The 13,736-nt window shown below is 40.3% G+C and overlaps 1 protein-coding gene across 5 annotated transcripts in view; it reads right to left on the bottom strand.

Moving 5' to 3' along the window:
- Positions 1-13,736, bottom strand: part of diaph2 (diaphanous-related formin 2) — a 373,093-nt gene that overhangs the window by 172,853 nt on the left and 186,504 nt on the right. The window lies entirely within an intron of this gene.

Raw genomic sequence — 13,736 nt, 5'->3', positions numbered from 1 at the left:
GGAGCCTTGATAATGAATACTTCTGATCATATTAGCAGAGGAAGGAAGAAATGGGGATTGTATAAATAGGAGTAAACATATTAGTCTAATTGGGATTGTTACAGATTATTCTGGATTTAAATGGCGCCGTGGTTTCCCTTATGGTAGTGGGCAGAGGATTGCACAAAGTTGCAAAAGCTAATTTACTCATTCAATTGACTGAATAAATATGGAAACAACACACACGCACGCGCACACACACACACACACACACACACACACACACACACACACACACACACACACACACACACACACACACACACACACACACACACACACACACACACACACACACACACACACACACACACACACACACACACACACACACACACACACACACACACACACACACACACACACACACACACACACACACACACACACACACACACACACACACACACACACACACACTTGTCAGAACTGAAATTGCAATAACTGTGACCTCTACTTTGGGGTGATATGAATCAAAGTGTTATTTTATCACACAAAAAGACAAAGTAAAAAAAAAACTTAAATATAAACTAAATATTCTAGGTTGTTGCTAATTAAAATGAGAGAATAAACAAACAAACAGATAATAACGGTGCTGAACCTTTAAAAAGCAATTCACAAGAGGATTGGAAACGTTGACACAACTCGATATTTCTGACATTTATAACTGAGGAGGATTTACAGCTCTTTTTTTCTCTGAAGTGGTCAATCAACAAAGATCACAGCAAGTGCAAGATGTGTAATAGTGCTGGAAGTAACAATTAACCTGGAGTTTACGCGCAGGAATGTGAATGGAGACCTGCTGCTCTGCCTCTGGCCTGCGTCTGCCATCCTCAGCGATAGTGTCTATTCTGGAGGGCACAACAAACTTGTGTGCTTGACAACTAGTTCGATTTTCACTTCTTTTTCATAAGTCATAGTTGTGGATGAAATTGGAAATTGTGTTGTGTTCATCGCTTTACGTTCTAAAGCACTTTAGTCTGCATCACCCGGAAGAAACCTGGCTGCCCTCTATCTTCTCTGATCTTCTGAAATGGTGCATGGTCTCCTGGGTTTGTCCCTGTTTCAGAGCGTGGTGTCGTGCACTGGTCAGCTCCACCTCCTCCTTCCTCTTCCTCCTGCAGCTCCCTCTGCTCTATAACAGTCTTTCGCCATCTCCTCGTTTGTCCCTTTTTTGTTTCCTGTTGCGTTCTTGTGGCGCCTCCTCTGTGCTGCAGGTGTGGGGGCTCTTGGTGCCTCTTCAGTGTCTCAGAGGACGAAATGTGTAGGGGCTGATAAGCTAGTATTTTGTTAAAGCTGCTTTCTTCAGGACCATTTTGGACTCTCAAAGTAAACAAATCTACCAAACCTCCACAAAAACACAGCAAAGATGTACAAAAGTATCCCAAAAAACAATGTGGAACAGAAACCACAAATGCAGCTTGGAGAAAAAGGCAAACAATTCAGTTGTACCATGAGAGAGGGAGGTCGCTTCCTTTTTTCACATCTCCATGACAAAAATATCTTGATGTTGGTCGTAGCTTGTCATGATATGCAAGTTGAGAACTATAATTGCTCTCCATAGTCACTAATATTACAAACAGCCTATTCACCTTATTCCACCCCGCACACTTTTGCCCCTTTTTGCCACGGATCAGCACTCCCGTTGCATTGACAACTTCCGAAATAAGGTGAATATAATAACCATTCACGTACATGTTAGATAACATTAAACTCTAACATAGAGGAAACAGTCACTTGTTTGTTTAAGTTCTCAGTCATGCAGGACTACTTCATTGTAATGAAAGTTTTCAAAAAGTAGTCAACTGGACTGGCAGAAAATGTTATGCCACTTATTCAAAATGATTCCTTCCTCGGATCCGAAATCTAGGTTTATGAATATTAGAAAGGTAAGTCAACCTATGGGCTCAGAAAGCTTACTGGAGATAATTGGAATAACCAAGGGAGAATCTCCAAACTTTCAAGCCTCCTTGAGTTATACACGCTCACTGTTCCTCATAACAAGCGACCTGCTTGTCATTAATTCCACCATTGTACCATCATCTGTGAAACTAATCTAAATCATTTCTGGATGTCACTTCAGAGAATATGCAGAAGCATTAGAGCAGCGAGAGGGGAACAGGAAGGGGTGTGGGGTAGAAAATGAAATCCACCTTGCCGTTGTCACTTGATTTGTCTGTCGTCTTGTTAATTATCAGAAACCCCACGAAGCTCTATTGACACAGTGGCAGCGGTGGCATATGTGTGGCAATGTGGGAGGAGTGGGGGCCAGACACCGCGCAGCAGGTCTCCAGACTCACACAGCAGTCGGATGGGGGAAAAATATGCACAGACTACACATTCATTTACTGCATTCAGGGAAATACTGATGTGGACAGTGGCACAACGCAGGATTCTTACACTGAAACTATGACTGTGATTTCAGATTGTTTACAGAGTAAAGAGAAAAAAAATGGTTACTTTGCTATGCATTCTGTCAACGCACAAGACAGGAAAGTAATATGCATCTGAAAACTAAGAGTTACATTTAGTCAACTTTGCCTTCTGTCTATATGGAAATTCAGCTTTGTTTAACAGCATTAACTCACTCCATGCATCTGGTATTCCAGTTTCTAAGACAACCACCCCCTATCAGTATTTTTGGTTATTCACGAGCACGCAACCATTTTCTTTTATCAAACAGCAGTCTGCATAAATACGGCTGGTGTCGAACAGTGGGGGAATGACGGCCAAATGAATGCAAGCACTTCATTCCGGCCAGAGAGGAGTCTTTTTCTTGAGGAAGGAGAACCGGCATGGTGAGGGGTAAAGGCGAGTGTAAAAGTAATGAGATACAGGTTACGGTTCACTAAACATTTGTACGAGATGACAGTATCTGCGGGGCTTTCACTTCCGTGCTTTGATCTTTGCCACCGTCAATGGGCTCCCGGCAAATCGCAGTTTTGGAAGCCTTGCTAAGTTAATACAGTTTAAAGAGGTGGTGTTAGGCGCACATTAGGTGTCAACATGCCCCGGTTTAAAATTAGAATGCTGAAGTAGAAGGCGAGTGGGAAGTGGAGTTTGGAGTTAGTTCAAAAGATTATCAGTTTTGCATGGAGGTAAAAAAGCTGAATGATGGGCAATCATATTCGTGCTCACCCCGAGTATATACTATAGACTGATGCTTGTGGCTTGCAGATCAAGAAGCTTAGAGGATGTTTTAATTTTATTTTTGATACTGTCAATTTGCAAGGTTTTGGACTGTTTTGATTTGTACATAATTGTTGACTATATTTCAATTAACGGTAACACTAATTTGCCTTTGAAGGGTTTCAAATATCGGTATGGGAAAATATCGGCCAATTTTTTTTTCTTCTTTGACGTGGCACATTTGATTGCATGCAGCAGGGTAAACGAGCTGCACTGATCTGGCTGGAGCAACAGTTTATTCAAATTATCTGAAATAATTGGTGGCTTTTCACGAAATTCACGAGATTCACGAGAAAAATGAAAAAAGTGGAGTAGAGCCACTCGCCAGAAGTTGGAATTTCTTTCCGGGATTCAGGCACTATCAGCCAAAATAGTGGTTGTCTGTGACTGTCTCTTGATGGATGTTTGGTGAACCTTCGCCAGAATCAAAGTGGATTAACTTTTAACCAACGTGAGTCCCCAAATGTGATGGAGAGGCCAGGACAGAGCGGTGGTGAGTCAAAACGCGTGTTCGCTTGTGTGTTAGCTTGTGTGTTTGCCATTTCTGAAGCTGTGTTGCAGATGTCAACTCCTTATAACTGTATTGTGAAGTAACTTCACGTATTGCTGTGAAATTTATATTTATTTCACTGCTAATATTGCATGGGCAGATGCACTCGGAGAGAGTTAACTGAATCGAAGCATCTTGTCTTCTTATATTTCTCACAAAAAATAGTACTCCATAGCGGTAGAGGTACAATATATCATATAAATGCCTATAGTTTACTTTGGGATGGCTAAAATAGCATGATACAGATCCTTTAATAGCGGAGATGGGTGAAAGTATAATAATAAATAGGTCTGAGTAAATATTTAGCCAAAAATGACATTTTACTTCAATTTTACTTTAATCTTTTTCTAAAAAAAAGGATTGTTTGTTCCAGTATAGTGTGTGAGACAGTGTGTTCCAGACATAAGCCTTGTATTGTTTATTTTCCAATAATGCAACGATAATTTGCAAACTTTATAACATTTCAGTGAGCCTTTCTATTTATTTTTAACGTCGGAATAAATATTGGTAAACATCAGATATCGGCCACAACGAGGCACATTTCGGATAGCGATATCGGCAGATAATGTTCATATCGGACCATCCCTACAAGTAATGTACTGTTGAAACTGTTTTGGTATCATGGTTGTACCCATGGTTGTTAGCTCCCAATCCAACCAGGCACAATATTCAAGACAATTGGAGGCACCACGAGTGTGCATGTAAAACGTTGTTCTTGTAAGCACTTAATGAAGCTATCAGCAAAGCCTGAAAACATGCTGCGTTGAAAGTGTCAATGTTCTACATATCAATTTCAATAGATTTTGGAGCTATCTTTTATTCAGAATGAATTGTGTCAAAGCTGCTGCGGTAACATCTATCATCACTCACTTTAAGACTCCTACCTGTGAAATACACTTAGAAAGCCGAGCAGCATATTCCCAACAGTAATGTCAAAGTGATAACGAAATCCAAGCAGGCTGCGAATATAGTCGAAGGCGTGTCAATCGATAACAGCTTTTTTTCCTGAGCAATACAGTCGATATCAAAGCAAATAAGAATAAGGAAGGCTGATATGAGTAAACCGTGTTCTGGCGACAAGGCGCATAGGAGGTCTTACCACCAAAGACAGCAGCGCCGCAACTGCCATGTGCTTGACAGATGTGATTTTCTCTTCTTAATTGATTTTTCTAGTGGATTGTGGAGACAGAAAAACAGGCGGTAGTCTGCACATGCTATGTGACGGGGAGCAACATGGGAGCGCCATCTCCCTGCCGCGACACCTCAGCGGGCTTCCTACCTGGCTCATGGAAAATCAGGACAGACTTCACTTTAAATCAATAGCAAAGTAATAGAAAGACGAAAAGACTGCAGCTTTACTCCACAGAAACCAGGCCTGATGTTTCTGAAAAGACATTATGTGCCATTGCAAAAGTCCGCTCTTTCTTCTCCGTCCTCTCAAACTAAGCCAAAGACAGACAATAAAAAGTTACTTTCCAAAAAAAACACACACAAAAATCGCTGGTGGGTGGAGACAGCACACAGCACAAACAATCACACTAAAGAAGTGAGTTTGAGAGTAGTAGAGAAGGATTTAACGTTTTGTTATTTTTTTTAAACGGGAAACAATGCCCAGCCAAAAAGTTGCAAAATAACATTCTGGAAACTTTAGCAAAAAGATATTTTACTGAACATCAAATCGTGGTGTAACTTCTAGAGCGAATATCTCCATGGGATTAAACAGAGCCAATACTAGATTTGTAATAAACAGCTCAGAGCAATGAAATGAGATGAATGAATAGAGAATAAAAAACATTAAACATTGAGTGCATTGCATTTTTTTTTTTTAGCAAAACAGTGATGTTAAAGAGGTGATTAAAGTAAAGACAGCAAAATAAAGTACCACTACATGAATCTGTGATTGTTTAAAAAGTACAGTGCACTAGTGCTATTACATACCATACCAATGCTATCCAATACAAAACTGTGCAATGTCAAAGTCAAATATTATGCCATACATTGCGTTAATATGCATGGTAAACATAATAATGAACTGAAAATGAATTTGTATCATGCACTGTCTGCCGTCTCCAGCACCACGCTAATGCATTTTGGTGTAAACATTTGTCTGTCAAACTGTGACGGCCGAACTCAAAGAAAATGACAAACTGTTGTTTGATATTTTAACAATTTTGTTCTTCCTTGGAAGGGACTTAACTTAATGAACAGTTATTGCTACATTTAATAGCTTCAAACAGTTTCTTTGCAAAACAAAACAAAAATCTTCTATATGGTCTGATTGCTTGTGACTTTGAACAGATTAAAACTTATCAGATGAAACGTGAAGTGAGTTGTCATGGGAAAACAAATAAAAACAGTATCTTTCTTGCAGATATGTTAAACAAATAGCATCAGTCACCCAAGCCATTGCAATACACAATCTACACTTAGCCGGCGCACACAAACATCTCAAATGTCGGCACTACTAGTGACAGACTGACGGGCGACAAACCAAGTGTGACAGATTCTAAAATCGCATTAAACAAAATAAGAAATGCAGCCACAAACAGGGTCGGGGAGTGAATAAAAGGCAGAGAAAGCCAAAGGAGGGAGGGAATCATGTGAAGTTTGGGGGCTGGCGAATCTGACAGACTAAGTGTGACATTAAATTTGTCTGTGAACAGGAAATATAGCGGAATCTGGGAATAAGAGGCAAAATGCAGCACCTGAAGTCTTCTATCTAACTTTGGGTCTAAGAAATACTTGTGTCAATAAACGAAAAATATCTTTGGAATTTGAAATAGGTGTACAAACATAGATTTATATGGACACTGAAGATGCTAAAAGATAGTTCATGACTTCTGATTGCACCTCAATTTAAATGAGATGATACCGGCAAAATGCATGTGATGTGGCTGGATTCATATAGCAGGATGTACTCAGTTATATGTGTTCATAAGTGCATTGGGGACACTATTCAATGTTTTGGATAGTTTATTTGTATGTACTACACCCTCACTTAAAATAGCATATCATGGTGTCATAATGCATATTGTAATCACAGAGAGCAGCATACAATAGCACAGTCTCCTTTATCAGAAAATAGGTATTTCGAGGCTTTTTTAAAGTCCTATCTTGTATTAAAATACACCTCTATTAAGCAACCATTTTGCTACTTCGAAGTCACTGGAAAGATTTTGAGGAAAAAATAACTTTTGAATAACTAATATTAAAAAAGGACAACAAAGCACAACAAGGAAGAAAAGACTGAACAGTCCTGAATTCAATAGGCTACATTTACACTTTAATAGGACCGCAATGCTTTGCTATTCATATTTGTATACACAGTCAACAATATCCTTTCCCTGTACATACTAATAGGTTCAAAAGTGGGTGACCTTCTGCACTGATCCAAATAAACCATTTCCCAGTTGTCAATATTAGCTCTTTACAAAGCTTCTTGTTGCCTTTTTGATACAGTGCAGCGGTATAATGAGCATGCCAATCACATAAATATAAAAAAAAAGGACAAGCATGCAAAAACAGTAATAGAAATTAATTTGTTTGTGGAGAATGCTGTCTGAGAGTGTCTCGCTGAGTGATGTGCCATCTGTCACACAAAACAAAGACGCCCAATTGGAGTGTAAAAACAGGGAAGTCTTTTTTTACTTTTTGCTGAAGAAAACAGAGCAGCCAGAGTGCCTGAAGAGAAGCAGCGCCGTTGTCTCCGGCTAATCAAAATTTAACAGTTGTTCGGTGTGTTTGTGCAGACCCTGGAGTGTGGGCGCTTTTAATCAATATTCAACCTGAGGACAGCATACCTGGCCTGGCCCCAGTGGCATGAGATCAGCAGCACGATGATCGTCAGTGAAAAGTACATGTGCTGCCCTGGGTACTTACCATCCGTTTCTGAAGCCTATTTGATATTGCACCATGCCAAACCCCCGAGTCTCTACCCCTCGTCTCTCCCTCGTCTCTCTCATTTTTAGCCTTAACTTCAATACTTCCCCTTCTGTATTATCCTCCCAGCCCCACTAAATCAGCATAATGCATTCTACATTTCATTGTTGAATTAGAATTTGATGTAGTGGAGAGTTATATGCAGCCAAAATAAATCACAATTAAGCCCAAAGGGAAGTCAAGTTTCCCCCGCTTAGGCTCAGTTTCAACAGACCAATACTTATCGCCTTACCCCACATGAGCACTTTTACCCCATGCAAATGATGCCCGACTATGTGCCAGCCGGCTACAATCACCTGTTATTACAGTGCAGAACAAAGGCTGGCACAGCGCTGGCAGGAACTCCCGCAGCCAATAGGCTATAGCCTCTGTAATGATGGCCACATGCATATGGATGAGCATTGTGGTGATTGACAAGAGAGATAAACAATAATAACAAGCCGGGCTGGTGTGAAGAGTCCTATGAGACCTGGCGGAAAGGTTGTTGCCATGGCGAGGTGAGGGGAAGGAGTGAAGAGCAGGGAGCTGACACCGAGAGGATCCAGTCAGGCTGTGGAGTGCAACTATTAAAATTTACTAAATGTCACCATTTACATGAGCTGTGTCTTTGACGTTATTATCAAAACCATGATGGTACATTTCACTCTATGTTAATCATTGAACATGTATGACGAGGAGAAACATAGGTTCGAAGTGTATAAAATACAGCAAGTAGCAGAAGTTCTGTAAACATTTACATGTGCCCGAAACTTGATGGCAACACCAGGGAATGGTCTTATCAAGTCACCAGTGGCTGGTTTAAGCATAGCATTTTCTCCACCTGTTCTTTCTACTTACACTGACAACAATTCAACAATAAACCCAAACGACTATGACAGGAGCACTCTGGCACCTGCAGGTTAGTGGAACAGTAAGTAAGCAAAGATTCAACTACTAAACAATTAATCTAATCCAGTGGTTTCCGGGGACGAGATTGAATACAACTTCTATTTACTCATGAAACATTGTTGAAATCCTTACGCTCACTTGCTAGGGCGATAGTTATTACAAATGAATAGCGGCAGTGCACTGCGAGTCATTAGCCTTTCCGTTTGAAAGGAGATGGGGTAATATAAAATACATTGGCAGACATTAAACATTAAGAAGCCACTCAAATATTCTGCAAAACAAGCCCCTGGGGCCACATCATGGGCTTACCACACACCAAAAAGTGGGCGTGCAGAAACACTTTGTGATGACTAACTCATTTCAAGCAGAAGATCACATGACTCTTCTGGGTCACGGAGAAGAAAGATCTACAGCTGTTAATAACGTGTGATATAAAAGTCAATTTCAAAGCACTGTGATCCATGTAATTGTATTTTTTTTAAGTTGCATTCACTATGATTAATACATACTTGAGTAAACGCTAAAAAGGTATGATTAAATTACATCTCAGCCATTTCAAAGCAGAATGTAAAACAAATAACTCCATAAATAGTGCAAGACGAAAGACATTGTTCCCTCAGACTAATTAGAGAGATATATTCATGCATTGAAAATTACTGTTACTGCAGTTCTTGCTTACAGTAAGAACTGCAACAGTGTTTTATTTGTAAGATTAAGGCTGCATTATTTTAGAATAAAAAGAAAGGAAAGAAGGAAAATGATGAAGGCCTTGATGCTGCGTGTAGTGTATATCAGCACATAGTGCTCATTACTGTTTAAGACAAACTTACACATTATTTCCTACATGCTAAATTTATAGTGTTGCTATGGATTTCACTCTCTTGAATACTTTGCAGTTCTTGTAATCACTAGCCATGAAGGCAAGTGTGGGGCAGCTGGTGGTCAAGTAGGAGGCAGACTAAAACATATGAATGTGAAACAGCGAATACATGGACTTAACTGAATAAAGTGAAAAAATAAAATTGTCACAGCACGAAACTGAATCTTCCAGTGATATTCACTTTATTCCGGAAGTTCGCGTGGGCGCCTCCATGAATTGTGCCCGCCCATTTTCTCCTATCAGTTAACATGGGAGAAGTCAACATAAAATCAGTCACTACACGAAATCAAAGCAGTTTTTCGTCCGCGCTGAGAAACGATGCTGTGTTGACATGTTGGCGCAAATGAACATTGGAAATGAACATTTTACACAAATCAATCGACTAAACATCAGATTTGAGCTGAGAATATTTTCCCTCGTTCTCCATTTAAATTAACGGGCTTCGCGCTCGACCGGAAGTGTCTGTACAATGGAAGTGCCGAGACAAAGCAAAAAGTGGCAAAAGTGGGCGGGGCGGAATAAGGTGAATACACTGTAATGCATCCAGGCATCCATCTTCTGCTTTATCCAGAGTCGGGTCACAAACTGAATTTTCCGTATATTTAGTTTAGTTTGATTTATTCATAAAGTTATTTAAATCCCACAATGCTGCGTGAGTGAGTGACCCAGTGCATGTGTGGAAGATGATCACATCACACATTTACAATGCTAATGACTCATATTGTGTTCTACGCCTGGCCTCCTTGTCGTCTTCTGGCGTAAACCGTTAAGGGCTGAGGACCAAATAACCATCATTATTCTGGTTAAGTCTTGTCCCTGTGGGGGGAAAACGAATTAGAGGCTACAAGTATTGGAGCCAACTTAACTCTGCTACAACAAGGTCACTGGCATGTCTGAAATTCCAAAACAGCACTAGAGGGGTCTCGGAATACTTTAGTGCCAAAACCAAACAATAAAACAAGGTGCCCGCTACTATTCTGAACACATGTCTGACACTGCGCCATGCAAACAAGGTCTCACAACTCTTCCCTTTACTCCTGGCCAACATTAGCTATGACTGGCTTTGTCAAGTCTGTCAGCCTTTCACTTGCTGGACCCCTTGCCAAGCTTTCTGAATCAGTTTCAAAACAGCCAGCGTTCATTATTGTCTGTTGTCCTTGTCTCATTGTTGAGAGGTGACCACGTCGAAGCTTTGAATTTGATCAAACTGGCCCAATACACAGAAGTGACAGTGGTGCTCTACTGCAACCATAAATAGGCAAATGAAATGTAAAATGTGACAGAAACTCAAGTGTGTTCACACGAGATCACAAAATAATTTCCTCACAATTCTAACAAGTGGAGGCATTAAATCAATCACACAGGCACGAGTATTGTCAGTTGAAATTAATCCAAGCCTCAAGATTATCATGGCAAGTTTTTAGACCCAATTCCTAAAAAAAAAAGATAAGGTTCAATAGTAGATAGTGGATTTGTGATGTTACCTTGCCCCCTGCTCTTGCATGCATCTATAATCATAAAGAAAGTCTACACATGAATGGACACTATAAAAATGTCCAATTAAAACAGGGACATGCAACATAAAGACTTGCATTTGCATGGCACATGCTTGTGCATAAGCAATGGAGAAAGGACATTGCATGGATTCATGGAACGGCGGATGAATAGGCAAGGCTGTGTCTGCCAGCATTCAGTGATGTGTACATCATTTCAGAGGCGCTGATGGGCCCTAATGCAGAATAAGCACAGCCAATCAACAACTATCTATCCACAGTGCCAGAGTGAAACATTGAAGGGCTACTTCAAGGCCAGCGCAACTGCCACATTGTGCTGACAAATCATTGCATTAGACTTGTCCGCCAACAGGGGAGATAAAAAGATGGAGGTGCAGAGTTTAGGGTGCATTGTGGATGCATTTTGCTGCTACTCTGACAATATTGGTTTTGAATGCTATATGAGCTTTTTGAAAGACAATTGGGCTTTTCTTTTGATCTTGGTCAAAGGCCAAGAGCACAGCACTTTAACTCTCCTGACTGCCTCCCATTTCCTTAAGGACTTCAACTAAAATGGAAGGAACACTAAATACTACTCAGTCATGTTTTTATGAGGAAACTGCATTATGACATTGGACATAGGACGGGGCCTTTCTGTGTGGAGTTTGCATGTTCTCCCCGTGTCTGCGTAGGTTTCCTCCGGGTACTCCGGTTTCCCCTACCACTAAAAACATGTGCAATAGGTGAATCCTCCAGCCAGGTGATTGTGACCATCAGCCTGGCTCCACATCATGGAGATGGGTCCCCGGGCGCGGCACGGCCATCGACCACTGCTCCTTACGGGTTGCCCCAGTGGAATCGAAGGATGGGTTAAATGCAGAGGACAAATTTCCCTACGGGGACAATAAAGTATACAAACAAACAAACTAAAAAGATTTAGCATGATACATTGTATCATCTAATTATTTATCATCTTTTTTGTTAATTCTTCGTAACAGATATTAGGAAGATAACTAGTTCCTTATCAAAATTCTATTTTGCACACCCATGGTGAATGCTGGTTGATCAAGTCATGTTGAAATTCATCCCTCAAGTTCCACAATAATGATTAGGTGAGTCAAGATCAAAAAGTAAATCAAATATGCATAGTTTCTCTTTGAGAAAATATACATTGGGTCCATGCAGCTGTGCCCTGTGTGGTTGTCCGCGTGGATAAATAGTGATTGGCGTGTGGCTCAAAGTGGGAGGTGTAGAGTGATTAATCAGCATAATGAGCGTAGATGAGTGCTGTGCAGATGGAGCCTACGCTCAGGCCTGTGTCAAGCAGCATGTCGTCTCTGTCGCTCCCCCGCCGCATCCAGACTGTGCTGCTAGGACCACATTTCTGCACATGGCTCTTCCAAGCTGCCCGCTCAAAATTAAAGCATAATCATTCTGACTATTAGTTAAACGCTGACATGCATTGATAGTGCCTATCATATGAAGCCCAAATTAAAATGACTAATTAGCCTCTATATGCTCTCTATATTTACACACTAAACCAGATAGTACTTAAGTCATTAAATATTTTGCTCTATGAAGATCATTTAACACACCATTTAAGCTGGCTGTTGATGAAGCTAAACAAATGTCCCTTTTGGTTCACAGGTTCGTTTTATATATTCATTTTACCATTACCTGCTAAAAATGCAAAACATTGGTAGGATGCTAAGATTTTTTAGTAAATTGATCCATTTATTCATAAGAATTAAGAGTTAAAAAATAAAACTTGTTAGGTATAAGTTCACGCTGACAGCAAAACATATTTTCACTGTAGCATTTCAAAGCCATTCAGTGTGATTATAAGCACAGTTGTTTGTTGTATTCTTTTTAATGTGTGTTACTTTTTCATCTAAACAATTGGGGAAGAGGGATGTTTTGCAAATCACATGATGGGTTATCTTAAGACAGCTCACCCTTTGTGCTGACATTGTGCTTGTACTCTGAACAATTACTTTAAATATCAATGAAAATGAAAACAACACTTGTTGTTACATGAAGAGAAAACAATACGGCGCACTATGGTGACAGCTAATTGTAAGACTATTTTCCAATTGTCCAGTGCAGGCATTACATTAGCCTTCAACTGTTATTTAAGCAGCCCGAGGCACACTTGCCAGATGTGTTCTGCCTTCTGCAGCGATAAGTGAACACGGGCCTCCCTCCGGACACTCTGACATTAGCTTAGCTCCCAGACGCTTAAGCTGACTCGCACACCAGCCCACCAGAGGCTTGTTGAGCTGTCATTGTTGTTAGCTGCTTTATTGTGCAGCGCCATATACTTATTACACACAGAAGACTCGTGTGAAGGGAAAAAAAGTGGAATTTTCTTGCATGATACTTAATTTGGAATTTTATCACTTGTGGACTGCAAAATTCCACTCTCATTTCACTGAGCAGACCTTTTAAAGGAATCACTACATGCAAAATTAACTTTTTTACTGTGTATTTATAATGCTACCTAATGAAAAACAAGCCTGGACATAGCGTTTATGCACATTTACGTAATCATCTGTGTTCAGTCGGTCTTCAGACAGCTTTAACACATCATTTCAACACTCAAACTGGCTTCACTATAAATGACATCAACCCAATAGGTAACAACTGTTGTTTTTAGCCTCATTTAAACGGCTTCTCTGCCTGATCCCGTCAATTGGATAAAGCGTTTAAAGGAACCACTTTGAACAGTTACAGTCTGGGGTTAACTTGAGGTCTAACC

This window comes from Gobius niger, assembly GCF_951799975.1.
Source record: "Gobius niger genome assembly, chromosome: 5".
Lineage (NCBI taxonomy): Eukaryota > Metazoa > Chordata > Actinopteri > Gobiiformes > Gobiidae > Gobius > Gobius niger.
Note: the sequence above shows the minus strand (reverse complement) of the source record. Positions and strands in the feature narration are given on the sequence as shown.